The sequence below is a fragment of the Rhinopithecus roxellana genome, chromosome 15 (genome assembly GCF_007565055.1).
Source record: "Rhinopithecus roxellana isolate Shanxi Qingling chromosome 15, ASM756505v1, whole genome shotgun sequence".
NCBI lineage: Eukaryota > Metazoa > Chordata > Mammalia > Primates > Cercopithecidae > Rhinopithecus > Rhinopithecus roxellana.
Window position 1 is genome coordinate 18,067,431 of NC_044563.1, and position 19,357 is coordinate 18,086,787.

The 19,357-nt window shown below is 41.7% G+C and overlaps 1 protein-coding gene and 1 pseudogene across 5 annotated transcripts in view; one reads left to right on the forward strand and one right to left on the reverse strand.

Moving 5' to 3' along the window:
* Nucleotides 1–19,357, forward strand: part of C15H11orf49 (chromosome 15 C11orf49 homolog) — a 228,049-nt gene that overhangs the window by 150,641 nt on the left and 58,051 nt on the right. The window lies entirely within an intron of this gene.
* On the reverse strand, nt 17,551–17,942 carry LOC115893683 (annotated as a pseudogene). The gene has a single exon (XR_004053749.1). The product of XR_004053749.1 is annotated as a translation machinery-associated protein 7 pseudogene (transcript).

Sequence of the window (19,357 nt, forward strand, 5' to 3'; positions counted from 1 at the left end):
AAAATACAAAAAAAAAAAAATAGCTGGGCACATCCAGCTACTCGGGAAGCTGAGGCGGGAGAATCACTTGAACCCAGGAGGCAGAGGTTGCAGTTAGCCGAGATCACGACACTGCACTCCAGCCTGGGCGACAGAGCGAGACTCCGTATCAAAAAAAAAAAAAAAAAAAAAAATTTACCACGGGCCGGGCGCAGTGGCTCAAGCCTGTAATCCCAGCACTTTGGGAGGCCGAGATGGGCGGATCACGAGGTCAGGAGATCAAGACCATCCTGGCTAATATGGTGAAACCCCGTCTCTACTAAAAAATACAAAAAACCAGCCGGGCGAGGTGGCGGGCGCCTGTAGTCCCAGCTACTCGGGAGGCTGAGGCAGGAGAATGGCGTAAACCCAGGAGGCGGAGCTTGCAGTGAGCTGAGATCTGGCCACTGCACTCCAGCCTGGGCAACAGAGCGAGACTCCGTCTCAAAAAAAAAAAAAAAAAATTTACCTAACATTGTTCATGTGGTTAAGTGGCAGAGCCCAGAATCAAAGTGAAGTCTGAGTACCTCCATCCAGGTTTACTATCTCAGTCTACATGTTTTATGGAAATGAGGTATGCCCTTTCTGAGAAGGAATGATGTTATTGTACCGCCTTATGTATTTTCGTTAAGAATGAGGCTGGGCGCGGTGGCTCATGCCAGTATTCTCAGCACTTTGGGAGGCCGAGGCGGGTGGATCACGAGGTCAGGAGATGGAGACCATCCTGGCTAACACGGTGAAACCCCGTCTCTACTAAAAATACAAAAAATTAGCCGGGCGTGGTGGCGGGCGCCTGTAGTCCCAGCTACTCGGGAGGCTGAGGCAGGAGAATGGCGTGAACCCGGGAGGCGGAGCTTGCAGTGAGCCGAGATCGCGCCGCTGCACTCCAGCCTGGGCAACACAGCGAGACTCCATCTCAAAAAAAAAAAAAAAATGAATGAATGAGGATCTCCTCCTTTATTATTTATTCATGTGACCCTTTCTTCTCCCTCACCCTGTGGGAGGCTGAAAAATGGCCCTAAAGATATTCAGGCCCTAATCCAGGATTATCCAGGTGCACCCTAAATGTAATCACAAGTGTCCTTTTAAGAGGGAGTCAGAGAGAGGTTTGATGATGGGAGAGGAAGAAGGCAATGTGACACCAGAAGTGAATGTGTTTGGAGCAGGGAAGTGACTGTGATGTGGGGCCATAAGCCAAGGAATGAGGATAACCTCTAGAAACTGGAAAAAGAAAGGAAACTGATTCTCCCCTAGAACCTCCAGAAGGAACCAGCTTGCTGATACCTTGATTTTAGTCCCATTGAGACTCATTTTGGACTTCTGGCATCCAGAACTCTAAGAGAATAAATTTCTGTTGTTTTAAGCTACCAAATTATGGTAATATTTTATAGCAACCATAGGAATTGAATACATATCCCATATTACTGGCTTCAGGACTTATTTGCTTTATACTTTCTCCTTGTATTTTTCCTACACTTTGTAATTGTTTATTACTTCCTGAATGCAACTGAGAGTGTGTAAATAACATATTTGTAAAAGCATTGTTTCAGATAAAGTCTAAAAAAGAGGTCTTTTATTTTAGAAGAATATGCAATCCTATGGCTATCCCATATCCCAGCCTTTCCAATGGCTGCAAAAGGGAAAATTATGGGATGAATGTTGTCAAGTGTATAAGGAAAGGAAATCTTTTCAACGTGAATGATTAATGAACTTGTAGAAAAATGTCCACCATAATGAGAGTCACCAGTTAATCATAACCCACATCTCTGACTAGGAACGCAGTAGGTTTCCCTCACTCCCACCACTCTTTATTTGGAGATTTGTTGAAACCTACAAGAGAATTATGAGAATAGTATGAAGGCACCTGTCTGCCCTTCACCAAATGCTAACTAACATGTCACCATATTTGTGAACAATAGATAGATAACTTGAAACTAGGTTATGGGAATCATGACATCTTACCCCTCACATCCCTCATCTCCTAAGAGTAAGGACTTTCTCCTCTTCTCCTGCATAACTCCAATGTCATTTGAGAAAATAACACTAATTTTATAATATCACCTAACATTCAGTCCAGTGCAAATTACAATTTCCCCAGTTGTTCCTAAACATTATTAATAGCTGTTTGTTTTCTGACCCAGCATCCAATCAAGGTTTAACATTGTACTTGGTAATGTCTGTTTAGTTTCTTTTAATCTGGAACAGACCCCTTACAATTTTGTTTTCATGATACTGACTTCTTTGTGTTTTCCTGATCCTCCTGCACTAGAATGTAAATTTTACAGGGGCAGGGATTTTTGTCTCTTTGTTCATAGCCGTGTCCTTGGCATTGAGAATGGTGCCTAGCACTTTGTAAATATTTGTTTATTAACTAGATGAGTGAATAATTAATACAAGTATAATGAGTGTCATGAAAGGTGATTTAGATGCCAAGGGGCCTGAGAATCTAACCTGTTGTTGTTTGTGTGTAATGCTTACCTCTGCATTACATATATTGTGTTACACATATACGTGTTCCAGGCTTCAGCAAAGGGCTCATTTTACAAATCAATGGGGAGATATAAGTGTAATAAATATAAATAAGAATTGAATTTTAAAAAATACCTAAGTTGGTCAAGATAAAAAGGCATGATAGCAGGCACTTTAACAGCAAAACTACAAGAGACTTAAGCTGAGTTTGGGCAGCTGTGTGATGTGACTGGCAAGACACTAAATTAGCTTTAGACTTAATACAATAAGAACAGAGGCCATAATGAAGAAGGCGATTGTCTTGCTCTATTTATTCATTCTTTCATTCGACAAATATTTATTGAGTGCGTCCTGTGTCCCAGGCACTGTTTTGGTGCTGGATATACAGAATTGAGCACAACAAAGTCTTCAGCCACATGGAGCTTACATTCCATGATGAACAAACAATACTTAAGGTTTTGAGGGTAGGGGCTCCATGCTTTCACAAGAGAGGCAACATAGCGAAATGGTCAAGAGCAGTGGTTTTTGAGTCAAGAGACATAGGTTTGAGTCCTAGTTTGTATACTTTTTTGCTGCTTGGTCTCGGGTAAGTTCCTTAAGCTCTCAGAGCCTGAGTTTCCCCAGTAGTAAGGTCATGGCAAATAACAGTACAGCCTCATAGGTTGGGAAGGGATGTAAGCGAGATAATGCATGAGAACTGTCTCACATGGTGCCTGGCACTTAATAGCTTCTTGATAAATGTTAGTTGTTGTTTTCATCATTATTAACATTGACTGACTAAAACATGCCTTACTAGAAAAGGGATTTGAAACCAAATGATGAAGAACAGTTCAAGGAACTAGGGATGTTAAACTCATAGAAAAGTAAATGGAATACATGCTTCCTGGTTTCAAATACTTGATGATGTAGCATGTGACCTGAGCTTACTTATTCTGTGTGGCCCCAGAAAACAGAATTAGGTCCAGCAGTGGAAGTTACCAGGAAGTCAGCTTTCACAATGTAAGAAGAAATGTTCTTAATAATTAGAATTATCTATAAATAGAGCTGCTTGAGAGGAAATGGATTTTCTGTCATTAGAGATAATAAAGCACATACTAGACATGTGCTCTCCAATATGTAGCCGCTAGCCTCCTATGGCTGTTTAAATTTAAATTAATTAAAATTAAATACAGTTATAAAAACAGAGGATAGGATGGTGGTTTCCAGGGATTGGGGGAGGGAGACATGGGGTATTATTGTTCAATTGGTATAAAGTTACAGTTATGCAAGATGAATCGATTCTAAAGATCTGCTCTACAGCATAATGCCTGTAACTAACAAAATTAGGAACTTAACAATCTATTAAGAGGGTAGATCTCATGTCAAGTATTCTTACCATACACATATACACACACGCACAGAGAGAGAGAGAGAGAGATAAACTTTTGAGGGTGTGGATATGCCTATTATCTTTATGGTAGTAGTGATTTCACCGTTTTATGCACGTATCCAAGCTCATCAAATTGTACATATTAAATATGTATAGTTTTTTGTATGAGTGTTAAACCTCAATAAAGCTAATTTTTAAGAAATTAAATACAAATACAATTCAGTTATTTAGTCACATTAGTCACATTTCAAAGTGCTCACAAGCCACATATGGCTAGTGGTTACTGCCATATTAGTGCAGAGTAACAAACATTGCCATCATCACAGAAAGTTCTGTTGTATAGTGCTGTTCTGGACAATGACTGAACAAAGATGTTAAAGAAGAAAGAGGCACAAGATGAGAAAGAAGAGCTGAATTAATTAGGTAACTTGTAAAGTCCATTCTAAGCCTCAGTTTTATAGATCATTAAAGGTCATCTTTTTAACTATGTAATAATAGTAGACAGATAGTCATTTCATTTTGGAATAAAGGAAGAGTTATTCTCACAGAAATAAAACTGTTGTGTTGTTTGGAGATATTTTTATTTTACTGATTTGACTTAAAAATTGCTTCTTGTCAGCTCATCACTCTAGTTAGAAAAATGAATTTCTGAGGGGAAATGGCCTAGCAATGGCATGGCCCAGGAGAAGTACAGTAATCGTTGCATCTTTTTCCTGAAAGAACTTCCCATGATTGTTTAGTTCAGCCTGAAGAGCCATTTATGACGCTTGAAAATCAATGAGGGGGAAAAACGGGACTGAGCTGGGCCGGTTTTCAAAGGACATGAGGGGTGAGTCTTGTTTCAGTTGCTAGTATTAGACAGGATTTCATTTATGAACTTTGTTCTCTTGTCCAACTCCAGTTCCTACAGGTTTCCTTTTTCCTTTGCTCTCCAGTCAAAAGGAAAAATACTCATATGATTATTAGAAATACTGGAGCAATAAATTGTTTGAGGGACTTGAAACACCCTTTTTTTCTTTCCCTTCAAAGCCTTAAATGATACTTGCCTCATTGAAGCTTACATGATCGTTAAAAGCAGTCCTGCCAGGGTGTTGTAATATATGTTTTAGCTGCCAATTGAAAGAAAATCTCTACCAAACTAACCTTTGAGTCATACAGAATTTTTTATTTTCTATTTTTGATGTCTTGGGTGTTCCGGCAACTTTTTCATCACCTGCCATATACAAAATTCCCATATCTTATTTCAGCCAAAAATGAATCCTGGTATCACCTCTAACAATTACAAATTTCTAGCCCTTTTCAACTATGTTATTATTTGCCTATTTTATTTATTGCAGAGCAGTTCCCAAGGAGTAATGTCTTGAAGAAACAGAAATAACACCATAGAAGAGCAGTAGTTTTATGGACATTGAGAGTATCATTGCAAAACCTGATTTTTTTGCATCTTTGTGGCTTCAGTTTCGAGTAATTGTAGATTGGCAGAGGCCAAGCTGTTTTCATTTTGACCCTTAAGCTAAAAACTACATAACAACTAAGGGTACCCTATTTCCTGTTACAGAGAAAGATACATAAAAGGCCAGATTAACAAGAAAGCAAATAGCCAGTCTGGAGTATGACCAGAGAATCTGTAACTCTAATAAGCACACCAAGGGATTCTGGTGAACAGACTAATTTGGGGAACTGCCTAGGTCCACGTTATTTTGTAAAGGAATGATTGAAGAACCTTTTTCTGAATTTTTAAAAATAAGACATCAATTTTTTATTGTAGTAAAATGTATGTAACATAAAACTTACCATTTTCACCATTTTTAAATATACAATTCAATGGTATTAAGTACAACCATCACCATGCATTTCTAGAACTTTTTCATCATCCTAATCTGAAACTGTACCCATTAAACAATAACTCCTCGTTCCCTGCTCCTTTCCCTCCCAGGCCCTAGTAACCTCTATAACACTTTCTGTCCCTCTGAATTTGCCTGTTCTAGGTCCCTCATGTAAGTGAAGAGATAATTGATTTTTAGCAAAAGTTGAATTGCTTTCTTGCCTGGAGGCATGGGTCTGAGTGAAGGGGAGCAAACATTAATTGGTGTCTTGACATGACAAGTCAAGGTCACATTCAGATTTACTGGATTTATCTCAAGCAATAGAAAACTGTGTTTTTAAACTTTGGTTCCATGAAATCATACAGACTCCTTTTATTCTAATTATTTTTATCATGACCTATGTATTCACCTATGAAATTCATTCATTTGAAATTGTTACTGACTAGTTGGTAATATTCAATCTGATTTTCTCATAAAAAGTAGTAAGTATGCTTCTGAAAATCTCCTCTTAATTATGTCATTCTAAACAATTTCTGCAATATTAAGGCCCAGCAGAAAAAAAAAAAAAATGTTACTATCAAAATGTTTCCAATGTTCAAAAGCAGAAGAATTAGCACTTTTTAGTTTCTTTTTATAAAATGTATCTACTTCAAGCCATAGCAAATTTGAAATTTCACATCCTCTGGCCACAAGATTGAGTACTTGACGATAGCCCTTTTGCTCCTTCCAGATCTCCTAATAAAGCAGGGAGCTCTTTCAGTGTCCAGCGTACTACTCTGGGGAGAAGGCTTCTTCATCTTGTCTAGTGCAGGGCTTCGGATATCTGTGCCAGAGGCTCAGGAAAGCACCTACCACTTGGAATGTAGAACAAAAGAAATGATTGTTTTCTTTTTTCTTTTTTTATTTCTGGAGATGGAGTTTTGCTCTGTTGCTCAGGCTGGAGTACAGTGGCAGTGGCGGGATCTCGGCACACTGCAGCCTGCGCCTCTTGGGTTCAAGCGATTCTCCTGCCTCAGCCTCCCGAGTAGCTGGGATTATAGGTGCCTGCTACCACAGCTAGTTTTTGTATTTTTAGTAGAGATGAAGTTTCACCATATTGGCCAGGCTGGTCTTGAACTCCTGACCTCAGGTGATCTGCCTGCCTCGGCTTGTTTTGTTTATTTTAAACCATTTTCCATAAATTTATAAAGCCATTCTCCATTACATGCTTGCCACCTTCATGGTCTGTGTAAATCTGATCCATCAGTAATATAGTATGACAGCACTTAATTATGTGTTTTGTGAAAAGCTATACAACAAAAAGTACCACGTGTTACTTAGCTCTCTAATTGTAAAATTGTGTTTTATTTCTGTGCCCTGAGGTTGGACCACAGTATTGTGATAAACCATGGGACTGATGGGTCTTGCCACCCATTCCTGTTCTCCATTTAAAAAAAAAAAAAAAGTAATCAGACTTCTTCTAACTCTCAAACCTCTAAAAGCTCTTCTGAAGACTTAGATCTAACTGTTTAAAGTTGACCCCTGGATTCTATAACCCTCTCTGTCACAAATCTGCTTTGTAACTTTGAGAGAATTATTTATCTTAAACACTTAACTTACCACGCAACTATTCATTGAGCATAAAACCTGGATAATGATACTACTTCTGGAAAAAAGGATTCGTGACTCAGTGGGTCTGTTTCCCTACTTAAATCTGGAAGGTAAAATGCCTTCCTACTCTTCCTTCTGAATTTTCCTGTTTAGTCCCTGGCACAAATGAAGACTCACTCTTCTTGGCAGCATCCATGGCTGCTAAGAGGAACTTTGCCCCACTGCCTTTGATGTGGTGAAACAAAGCCTTTACCAGAGTGCTTGGAGGATCTGGCACCCTGGAGACTCCTAGAGGCCCCCACCCACACCTTCTTTGGGAAGTTATTTTCCTAAAGTTGTATTCAGATTTATACCAACATGCAGAGGAGTTATAAAAAGCTTGCTTTTCCTCTCAAAGTTGTGAGGAAGCTGGTGAAGGGGAAGTTGAACTGGGTATAATATTGGCAAATGTTTTGAGCACTTCAGATAAAAATGTTTGATAAGCGCAGTCTTGTTTGTACAGCCTCATCATACTGCTCATTGGAGAAGGTGTTTTCTTTGGTCACCTGCCAATGAAAAAGATTAGCCTTTTCCTGCATTTCAGATTGTTTCTTTGACTAGTTATGTCGGTAGAACAAGATAGACAAATGCTGCTGAACTTAGCAAATCAGTATTGGAACACAGTGATACTCATTTCTCCTCAGTGCCCTTTCCAATTCATTGACAGTTGCCGCAAGCAGTATGAATGGGTTTTTGATGGGACTCTCTTTCTCTCCTTACCTATTCCAATTTGTATTTTCACTGTAGTTCCCTTGCTCTGATGTTCAAGACTTGAAAGATTTGCCACTCCCCCCCACACCATGCTTTCCTATTTTATAGGATCCAATAAGAAACATTTTTTCATTTAAATGCCTCTTCTGTAACATGAGTCACCTTTTAGATTTCTATACCTTGTATCTTCTAGTTTCTATTTTAGTCCAGAAAAATTATAGTTTCATCTTTTTTGAGGCAACATATGAAGATTTTTTTTGCCCTCCCTCAAATGTATTCCTTGTTTACAGCAAAGGAAGCCACTGACTGCTTTTCTAACATTTCTGTATCAGAACCTAGTTGAGCTAAATATATATACTTTTATATTCCCCTTAATATGTTTAGATAGATCTGGGGTATATCTTTTGGCTCTGGACATTGTGAAACAATGTTAAGCCCTTTAACTCATCATCAGCCTATATCCATCTCTTCAAACAAAAAGGAAATGAACTTCCACTGCTGTAGGAAGAATTTATGTCACACATAAGGGCAAATTTGTTAGCAATAATGTTATTCAAGCCGGCTGTGGTGGCACATGCCTGTAATTCCAGCACTTTGGGAGGCTGAGGCAGTGGATTGCTTGAAACCAGGAGTTCGAGACCAGCCTAGCCAACATGGCAAAACCCTATTTCTACTAAAAATACAAAAATTAGCCTGGCATAGTGGCATATGCCTGTAGTCCCAGCTCCTCAGAAGGCTGAGGCACAAGAATCGCTTAAACCCAGAGGCGGATGTTGCAGTAAGCAGAGATTGTGCCACTGTATTCCAGCACGGGCGACAGAGGGAGACCCTGTCTCAAAAAACAAGCAAAAGAGATAATGTTATTCAGTACTGGGTTCCTAAGCAGTATTGCAGAATAACCTTCTCTGAAATTCTTTGCTTTTGTTTTTAGTAGAATAGATTCTCATAAGGAATGGATTAGGTGCAGACCTTCTTGACAGCATGAGATAACAAGTTATCTCTTTAGAATAAATAAGTTGTATTTTATTCTGAGGGAATTTTTTCTTTTTTCTTTCTTTTTTTTTTTTTTTTTTTTTTTTTTTTTGAGACAGAGTCTTGCTCTGTCACCCAGATTGGAGTGCAGTGGTGTAATCTTGGCTCACTGCAACCTCCACCTTCTGGGTTCAAGCAATTCTCCTGCCTCAGCCTTCTGAGTATCAGCTGGGATTACAGGTACCTGCCACCACATTGGCTAATTTTTTTTTTTTTTTTTTTTTGTATTTTTAGTAGAGATGGGGTTTCACCATGTTGGTCAGGCTGGTCTTGAACTCCTGAACTCAGGTGATCCGCCTACCTCAGCCTCTATTCCAAGGGAATTTTAACATTGATTTAATTGAGAGAGTTAAAAGAGCCTGAGGCTAGTTTACAGAGAAGAGCCCTTTTAGGTAGGTTTTTTTTTATTTGACTTGCCAGCCTCTAATTCTCACTCACTTATGGTGAGTTTCAAGTATGGATAGTTTTAAGATGTGGTCAGTTCCCATGACTACAAAATAAAATATGAATTTCCCATGTTACTTGAAGACTGCTTGTGGGAGGTCTTGATTTAGGTCTTTGCATCTTCTGAGGAGCATATCATAGTTTAATAGCCTCTCATCTGAACTCTGCAAAGATAGTGATATTCATCTTAGAAAAAATAAAGCAAACAAACAAAAAAAACTTGCATACCTCCTTATACAGCATTCTTTGCTGCCACCTAAAGCCATTTGCTCATGAAACAGTAACCTTTAGAACAATAGCCTGAGTTCTCTTCCTATCAGTCAATTCTTACAGATTCTGTTAGCATCTTCCTTTGCTTTTGTTCTGTCAGATGGAGAGAAGGGGTTGGCAGAAGCAAAACAGCCTTTATAAATTTTTCTTAGAGGTCCGTGATCCTAAAGTAGGAATCAGAAGACATCAGGTCTAGAAATCCTCAGAGTGACCTTGTTTGACAGAGAAGATATTTATATGACGAAACATCAGTGCTAGTGACCTAAATTAAGCTACCTAACCTCTCAATATCATCATTTCTCTGCTTGTAAAAGGGAGATAATAACACCACTCACTACCGTCCTCTGGAGTTTGAGAGATACTTAATGAAATCGTGCACTTCATGCTCCTCTTACAAGGGAATATATTGTTGACTTTTAGGAGAATGATTTGGGGGTCCCTAAGGGGCTTGACAATCTATTACCTCTCTGGCACTCAAATAGGATTACTGTAAAAAGCTAATCTACTACTAAAAAGTAAGCTATTTATTCTGCGGATAGATCAGGTCCAGTGTGAAAAAAAGGATTTTGATCTCTTTTTTGGAATAACTATTACTAACTAGACAGGCACAAAGATGTCTTTTTTTCCTTTTTTCTTTCTTAAAAAAAAAAAAATCAGAATAGAAGTGTGATTGTTTTTGATGGTTCACCCTGGGAGATTGTTAGGTTCAATCCTGGAACACAGTAAATCAGATGATATACTTCTTTTAAAAAGCCTCTAGAACATGCCTTCTCAATTGAGGCAATATTGCCTCCAAGGGAACAAAAATTGGTTCTTTGGGAGGCAAAAAAAAATTAGATATTATAATGGTTTGTGGCCCTCAAAAAATAGATAGATAGGTAATATGTTCATGATATCAAAATTTCATGGGGAGTGGACAAACAGAAAAAAAGGTCTAAAACGCTAGGGGGTGATGATGAAAAAAAACTGAGAAACGTTTCTCAAGTCTAGAATGTGCATATAACTGTCAGTTACTCTTTCAGTCGTGTTTTTCCCTAAGCATGGGCAAGCTGCACACTGTCAGGTCAAAACAGCTTGCTATTGATTATTCCTTCAGTCTGAGAGGAACTGAGTTCATAGAAAACTTGAAAGAAATGAAATTTGTACCCTAAGGGGTAATGATTTCAGACAGACAAACGTAACAAACATCTATCTGTTAGAACCAATACTTTGCACTTTAAAATGTGGTTAAGCCTTTAAGGTAAGAGGTTTCTTTTTTCTCTTGCCTCTTTAGCCTTACAGAAAGGCATATCAAGGGTAGGAATGATCTTCAAAGTGCCTCACAGAAAAAAAAAAAAAAAAAAAACCAGATTGGGAGAAAAAAGAGGGTGTGGCCTCAAAGGCAGGAAGGGAATAATTGACTAAATTGTAATGTAAAGTGTACAGCATCTGCAGGGCACAGTGGCTCACGCCTGTAGTCCCAGCACTTTGGGAGGCCAAGGTGGGAGGATCACTTGAGCCCTGGAGTTCAAGACCAGCCTGGGCAACAAAGGGAGACCCCATCTCTACAAAAAATACACAAAAACTATCCTGGTGTGGTGGCATACACCTGTAGTTCCAGCTACTCAGGAGGCTGAAGTGGGAGGGTTGCTTGAGCCTGGGAGGTGGGGGTTGCAGTGAGCTGAGATCATGCCACTGCACTCTGGCCTGGGCAATAAAGCGAGACCCTGTCTCAAAAAAAAAAAAAAATGTACAGCATCAAAGTCAAGAAAATTGACGAGAATTGACACTGAAGTACTTAAGAAATTTTAAGTTTGCTATTGCTGCTACTATTAATAAACTTTCATATATCCAACATATTTTTCCTTCTACCTTTCTCATACGTCCTATTAGTTCTTTCGAACACTCAGAATGGATGGGATGACCCAAAATTGACTTGTTACTACTGGGGAATTTGAAAGAGAGCTTTGTTTTGCTTAGCAGCCCTGAAACAATAGAATGGCCTCTTTTTTTTTTTTTTTTTTTTTTTTGAGACAGGGTCTCACTCTTGCCCAGGCTGGAGTGAAGTGGTGCTATCTCAGCTCACCGTAACCTCCGCCTCATAAGTCCAAGCAATTCTTGTGCTTCAGCCTCCGAGTAGCTGGCACCACAGGTATGTGTCACCACACCCTGCTAATTTTTTTTTTTTTTAATTAATGGGGTCTCACTATGTTGCCCAGGATCTCGAACGACTGAGCTCAAGTGATCCTCCTTCCTCGGCCTCCCAAAATCCTGGGATTACAGACATGAGCAACTGTGCCTGCTAATGGCCATATTTAAAAATTTATTTTTTCCTCAGTCTCTGACTCTTCCTTGCTTGATCATCCTATTCTTTAATACACAAACCTATAACTTTGAGGAAAGAGAATCAGAGATTATTTCTCCCTACTTACCCATTTCACAGTGCGACAATGAGCACTCTTTCTCCAAGCCAAGCATTTGATAAGCATTCGTTGCTATGGGCATTTTTACTGCCTTAAAGAAATCCACCCCAATTCCCTGCCTATTGATTTCTTAAGATCACAGAAGAAAGTGGAATGAATCCTAGAGAGGCCTTCAAGCTCCCTGACACCCATGGGGCCCACTCATCTCCACCCCCCTACTCCAATTCCAAAATCTAACACATTGTCCTTTTCTTAGTTCCTCAGTTCCCTGCCCTTCAGTTTCTTTGTTAGCCACTGGGTGGGTGTAACCAAAACTCAGTCACACTGTGGCCCCAGCAGCTGGGCTTCTCTCTCCCCCATTACATTGCAGACATTCTTTTCACATCATTTTGTCCTCTCTGCTGCATTCCCTCCATTTGGCTTCATTCCCTCTGTGCAAACTTCTGTTTCAAGGCACAGGAGTTTGCCAAGGAGATGCTGGCAGAGAGGGTCCAGTTCTCTCCTTTCTATCTGAAGAGCCCAGTGTCATTCATTAGCATATGAGAAGAATGGTTGTAAATAAACATCAAATGAGGTTAACGAGCTGCAGCTCATCAATATTAATGAAGTCCACCTCACAGCCTTGGTATGAGGTACCAATGGCTCTAATCACAAGAAGCAGTTTCATAAGGCCCTAGCTACAGGGCAGGAAGGGTTAGATATCCAGCCTGTTGAAATGTTTGTCATTTTATGACCCCAGGAATGCTGCAGGGTAAGGTGGTCTGATACCAGATCTGTGCTTGCAAGCCCCTCTTGTGTTCAGATTACATCTGTTTGTCTCAAGAGGTGAAAGCGTAGGAAAAGGCTGTATCTGCTAAGCCAGAATCTGGGGTGGGAATACTCCAGGTCAATCTGCAGTTCCCAAATCAAAATGAAGTTCCAGAGTATCAGGGTTTGATCTCTCATTGTCCTTCCATCAGTTACCCCAGATAACCCAAACACTTGTTTCCAGTGTAGTGAAGGACGGTCTGAGGATCTTCTAAGCCCAGCTTGGTAAGGAATGAAGAAACTCCCTTTTCATGTAGCTCATGTGCCCGCCAGCCACCAGTTAAGTCCCTGTGCCTATTATTTAGAGGATTCAAATGGTAACAAGGGCCAGGCATGGTGTCTCATGCCTGTAATCGCTACACTTTGGGAAGCAGAGGTAAGGGGATCACTTAAGGTGAGGAGTTCCAGACCAGCCTGGGCAACATAGGGAGACCTCTCTCAAAAACAATAAATAAATAAAAATTTTAAGGCCGGGCGCGGTGGCTCAAGCCTGTAATCCCAGCACTTTGGGAGGCCGAGATGGGCGGATCACGAGGTCAGGAGATCGAGACCATCCTGGCTAACACGGTGAAACCCCGTCTCTACTAAAAAATACAAAAAACTAGCCGGGCGAGGTGGCGGGCGCCTGTAGTCCCAGCTACTCGGAGGCTGAGGCAGGAGAATGGCATAAACCCGGGAGGCGGAGCTTGCAGTGAGCTGAGAACCGGCCACTGCACTCCAGCCTGGGCGACAGAGCGAGACTCCGTCTCAAAAAAAAAAAAAAAATTTAAAAGTAGTTGGGCGTGGTGTCATGTGCCTGTATTCCCAGCTACGCAGGAGGCTGAGGTGCGAGGATCACTTGAGCCTAGGAGTTTGGGGCTGCAGTGAGCCATGATCATACCTCTGTACTCCAGCATGGGCAACAGAGTGAGACTCCGTCTCTGAAAAAAAATTTTTTTTAATTAAAAGAAACAGTAAGTACAGCTATCATTTACTGAACTCTTACTGTGTCCTAGGCATGGTACTAAGCATTTTTGTTATATAATCTTTACAATAATCCCATGAAGCTATTCCCATTTTACAGATGAGGAAGTTGAAACTCACTGATTTGATGTCATGGGTCTAAGATCACACATCAGCAAGTGGCAGAAGAGGAGCTCAGATTTCGATCTGTCTGACTGCAGAGCCCATGCTCTTACTTCCTACCCTCTGTGGTATCATCTCAGAGCCAATCACATAAAATGCAAGCTTTTGTGCTGCTCCTTCTCGTCAAAGATGTGTGTCCTTCTCCAGTTTCAAGGGACTAAACACAAAGTAGTTCCTTGGAAGTAGAATCAGAAGACTTTAGAATTAATTTTTTTAAGTCAAAGCGCCTCTTTGAAATTATTTTTAGAAAGGAAACTTTCATTAAACATGTTTTCCTTGATACATAAATTTGGGGTCAGAGGGATTCGGCTTTGAGAATATGTGTGTGTATGCACAACCCAGTATGTATTGATAGCCATGATACTGATTTATCCACCTTGTCACACTAGTTCCTTTTATGATTAAGCACACACCTTGCATGAGGTCAGTGACCATGGAACACAGAGAAACCGCTCCCTGGCTGATTTGAGCCTATGATCCTAGCCTCAATTACCTTGTTTCAACAACAACACCTGGTTTATTACTTAAAATACTATCATTGTACTTTGTCTTGGGGGTGGGAAGGAGAACCGATCAAATTGTTGTTATCACAAAAGCTACACCTGATTGTTTGTAAAGAAGGACTTCTAGGCCGGGCGTGGTGGCTCAAGCCTGTAATCCCAGCACTTTGGGAGGCCAAGACGGGCGGATCACGAGGTCAGGAGATCGAGACCATCTTGGCTAACACAGTGAAACCCCGTCTCTACTAAAAAATACAAAAAACGAGCCGGGCGGGGTGGCGGGCGCCTGTAGTCCCAGCTACTCGGGAGGCTGAGGCAGGAGAATGGCGTAAACCCGGGAGGCGGGGCTTGCAGTGAGCTGAGATCCAGCCACTGCACTCCAGCCTGGGCGACAGAGCGAGACTCTGTCTCAAAAAAAAAAAAAAAGAAGGACTTCTAGTGAAAGGATGAAAGTGAAACAGCTACTTCTCTTTCTTCCATTTTTCTCCTTGAAAATTCAGGGACCTAGGCCAAGCAGGCAGATCACTTGAGGCCAGGAGTTCAAGACCTGCCTGGCCAACATGGCAAAACCCCGTCTCTACTAAAAATACAAAAATTAGCCAGGCATGGTGACACGCGCCTGTAGTCCCAGGTACATGGGAAGCTGAGACATGAAAATTGCTTGAACCCAGGAGGGAGAGGTTGCAGTGAGCCAAGATCACACCACTGCACTCCAGCCTGGGTGATAGTGATAGAGCAAGATCCTATCTCAAAAAAAAACAAAAAGAAAAGAAAAGAAAAAGAAAGAAAGAAAAAGAAAACTCAAGGACCTTACTTGGTAATTTTTACCTAGGCAAAACGCCCAGGAATGTTTCCACAGAATGGCACCCAAAGCCCACCCATGCAGGAGCTCTTCCTGCCACCAAGGTAACCAAGGCCCAATTGAAACTGGGCCTTCCTTTCCCAGGCCTGTGGCTGTCAACTTGGCTCAGAAAGGGGCAGACTGATGACTTTGTCTCCTTACCCAGTCACACTACCACACAGTTCTCATTTGAGCCTGGTCACATGGCTGTGCCTTCTTATGGCCAAACAAGGGTTCTTTGCACCCTGGGTTTGGCCTGAGCGTCATTAGATGAAACCATCAGGACCCCCAAACCTTGAAGCTTTTCCAGGGGAAATTGCATGCATGGGAAGGAGGGGCTGAGCTGTGTAGTGGAGCAGCGGATGGTGTGCAGTCGGGATGTTTGCAAGAGCCAAGGGGTTAGTTCATTGCTGCTTTGTATACTCAGGCACACCAGAAAACTCAGATTAATAGGCTGTTTATTCTTCAGCATGTTCCTTGAATCAAAGGCGATGGTATTATTCAAGAGTGTTTGTGAGAATGCCCTGGAACACTCCTCCTGGGCTCCGCTCACTGAAGAGAAACGATTGAGTCCTTTCATTTCCTGGGCAGCATCCCTCTCACTCATTGCTCACTGTAGTATAAAGGTCTGCAGAACCTTTGTTAGAAACAGGATCTTTTGTTCTGTCCTTATGAGGTCCCATTACCTATATAGCACCTTGATCTGTTGGAGTCTAATTATTTAATATTCCTGTCTTTTGAGCTACCTGAACCTAATGAATGCAGTCCACTCTATCTCAGGGAGTTGTTTTGTTTTGGTTTTTTGCCTCTATTTGGCACCAGTTTCCTGTTTGGACAGTATTGTCTTTTTTTTTTTTTTTTCAAGGAGTTTGTCCAGGAGGGAAGGAGACATCCACCTGAACCCTACTCCGTGAAGCAAATGAATATGTTTTTTCTATTAGAAGATTCTCCTAAAATGAGAATTGCTGAACCCAGGGAGGCGGAGGTTGCAGTGAGCCGAAAATTGTGCCACCGTAATCCAGCCTGGGTGACAGAGTGAGACTCTGCCTCAAAAAAAAAAAAAAAAAGAGTCTCCTAAAATGTTCTGAAGTTTGTTCATACCTGGGAATTGAAGCATATTGAATTACAAAAGAGTTACTTCCTCCACCCCTACCCCCTGCAGCAGAGATTTATACTGGAGAAGGTGGCAAAAAAAATTAGGAGAGAAACTGCTCGGTACAATCCCCCCCAGTTCCCTTGGGGCAGCAGTGTGCCGCACATAAGGGATCACTGTACCTTGTTCCCCAGCAGTGATACTGCTCTGTGGCCAGGCAAATACTGTAGTCCAGGCCTTCCACAACTTCTGCATGTGCGTGCGCGTGCACACACACACGCACAAAAATATACCCCTCCTAGGCATCCCCTTAATACAGAGGCATCCAGTATATTGCAAAGGTACTCCTCATTATACACAATGCAAACACTCAGCACATTTGTAGGCACTCATTTATATCAAACAAACCCAGTACGAATAATAAGCAATAGTTTGGGATCTGGCACAACACTTAATTACCGCAGCCAGAGGCCAGAAAATGAAATCAGGGTCATATATCTGAGGTTGGAACTCTAGAATCTATCTGGCCTCCTATAGCCCAAAGCACCACCAGGGAGGTACACCTTGGAGCAGTGGGAGCACTGTCATCCAGAAGACACTGTCCCCTCACTTTCCTCCAAAACCAGCACAGCTGTTTGGACGAGGGCTATCTGCCGTATTTACAGTGAGACTAAGATATATATACACACCCTGGTGCTTCGCCTGATTTATTCTGTGAAGTCCATCTGTTTATCCAGTTCCAGATCCCAAAAGGCAGTCACCAAAAACTAAATAGTGAGAAGGGACAGGGTTTTTTTTCTTTCTTTTTTGATAAACATGTTACAGTGAACAAAACAGATTTTGCAAACACATTCCATCTAGTAAATCTTACCTCACAGCTGTGTGAGAAGGACTTGGAGGAGAGAAGGATGGGGAGCAGGAGGGTCTCAGGACTTGATTGGAGAATCAGAAACCCACAAGGGTGGGACAGTTCAGTATTATCTACTTTTTTTTTTCTTTTTCTTTTTTTTTTTAACAAAAGTTTATTCTTAAATGTACAACAGCTCCAAGACAACACTTAATTCCAGCTTTAGGTGGCAAAAGATGTTATGGCAGGGAATATAGATGTTTAAATAAGGATGAAATAAAGGGTCACCATCTCCTCAGGCACAAGGAACAGCTTACTTTTTGCCAGATTTCTTAATTCCACCTGTGGCCAAGGGCCCCTTCCCCGCAGTCTTCGCTTTTAGCTCCTCGAGTTTCTTCTGCTCCTCTTTTTGTTTCTGCTTGAAAGCCTTATCTTCCTCGTCCGTCTCCTTGGCCTGCTTCTTAGGCTGTTTCAGTGACTTCTTCTTGCCACCTTCGTGGCCGGACATGGTGCCTGCCGCCCCTTCCCCATACCCTGCCACCGGACTTTTTTTTTTTGAGATGGAGTCTCGCTGTGTCACCTAGGCTGGAGTACAGTGGCACGATCTCGGATTACTACAACCTCGGCCTCTTGGCTTCAAGCGATTCTCCTGCCTCAGTCTCCTGAGTAACTGGGATTACAGGCGCTGGCCACCATGCCTGACTAATTTTTGTATTTTTAGTAGAGACAGGGTTTCACCATGTTGGCCAGGCTGGTCTTGAACTCCTGACCTCAAGTGATTCATCCACCTCGGCCTCCCAAAATGCTGGGATTTCAGGCGTCAGCCACCGCCCCCAGCCTATCTACTTCTTATAGGGTGATAATTGGCTTTTTCCCTTCATTCTAGCCCCCATCCTAAACCTGAGATCTGTGATGGGCTCACCAAAGATAAAGATCTGTCTGCAGACGTTAGCTTCTTTCACTGAAAAGCTGATCTAGCCAGACTTTATCTTCAAAGGACAGGCCCTGCACTTCTGATGTTCCTGAACCTCTCCCACTGAGCCTGCTCTCATCCACTGCAGCCATGATGCTCTCTGGATTCAGACAATGGTGTGTTGTCCCAGAACACTGTATCTGGCCTATTTCTACTTCACGTCTACCCCTTTGGCTAGGAAAATGAGGGACACAGCTCACATCAATAACTTGGATTCTGAAGACCGAGGACAAGCAGAAGAAATTGACCGTTTGCCTCAGAGGCGGCTGGATGTTTGTGTGTCTCTCTTCAATGTGCAGTTGGCTCACTGAACCACTCAAGAGTTGTTTTTTAAAATGTTCTGCTCACTCCTCATTTGCGGGTCAGATGCTTTGGATAATCCAGTGGAATTCTCTCTGCTTCACTGTTGGTTGCTGCCAGACAACAGAGTGCTAAATCCTGTCAGTTGGTGACTTGAAATGATGAAGGGTGAAACAGTGCTGTGATTTGGACATCCTGCACTCATTTGCACAGACTCCTTTGCCAGTTAACCACAGTAGTGAAATGGGGCAGCCTGGGGCAGCTTCCACAGCCCTTGCCTTATCTTTCCTCAGTGTCCCCACCCTCCCCCATGGCAGTATGTAGCTCCCTTGGAATTCTGTTTCATTCAATATTATTCCCTTCCCAGGCATCATAGAGCAATTTCTTTAACAGATTGCAACATGCCAGAGACAGATAAATAGCATTTGTGTGCAGAATGGAGAAGCAGGAAGCAAAACACTCTTGTTGCTGGTTCCCATCTCCCTGTCTGCCCTTCCTTCTTTCCCTAGATTGCATGGCTGCCTCCTCATCTGGTGCGTTCTCAGTTCAAATGGTACCTTCTCAAAGATGAGCCTGGCACAGCCGTCTCATGTGGTCCCACCCTCTGTCACTGTGTATCACACCACCCTGCCTGATTTATGTCATTGCTCTCCTCACTTCCTAAAAGTATTTCTTTCTTTGTTACTTTTTATTGCCTGTCT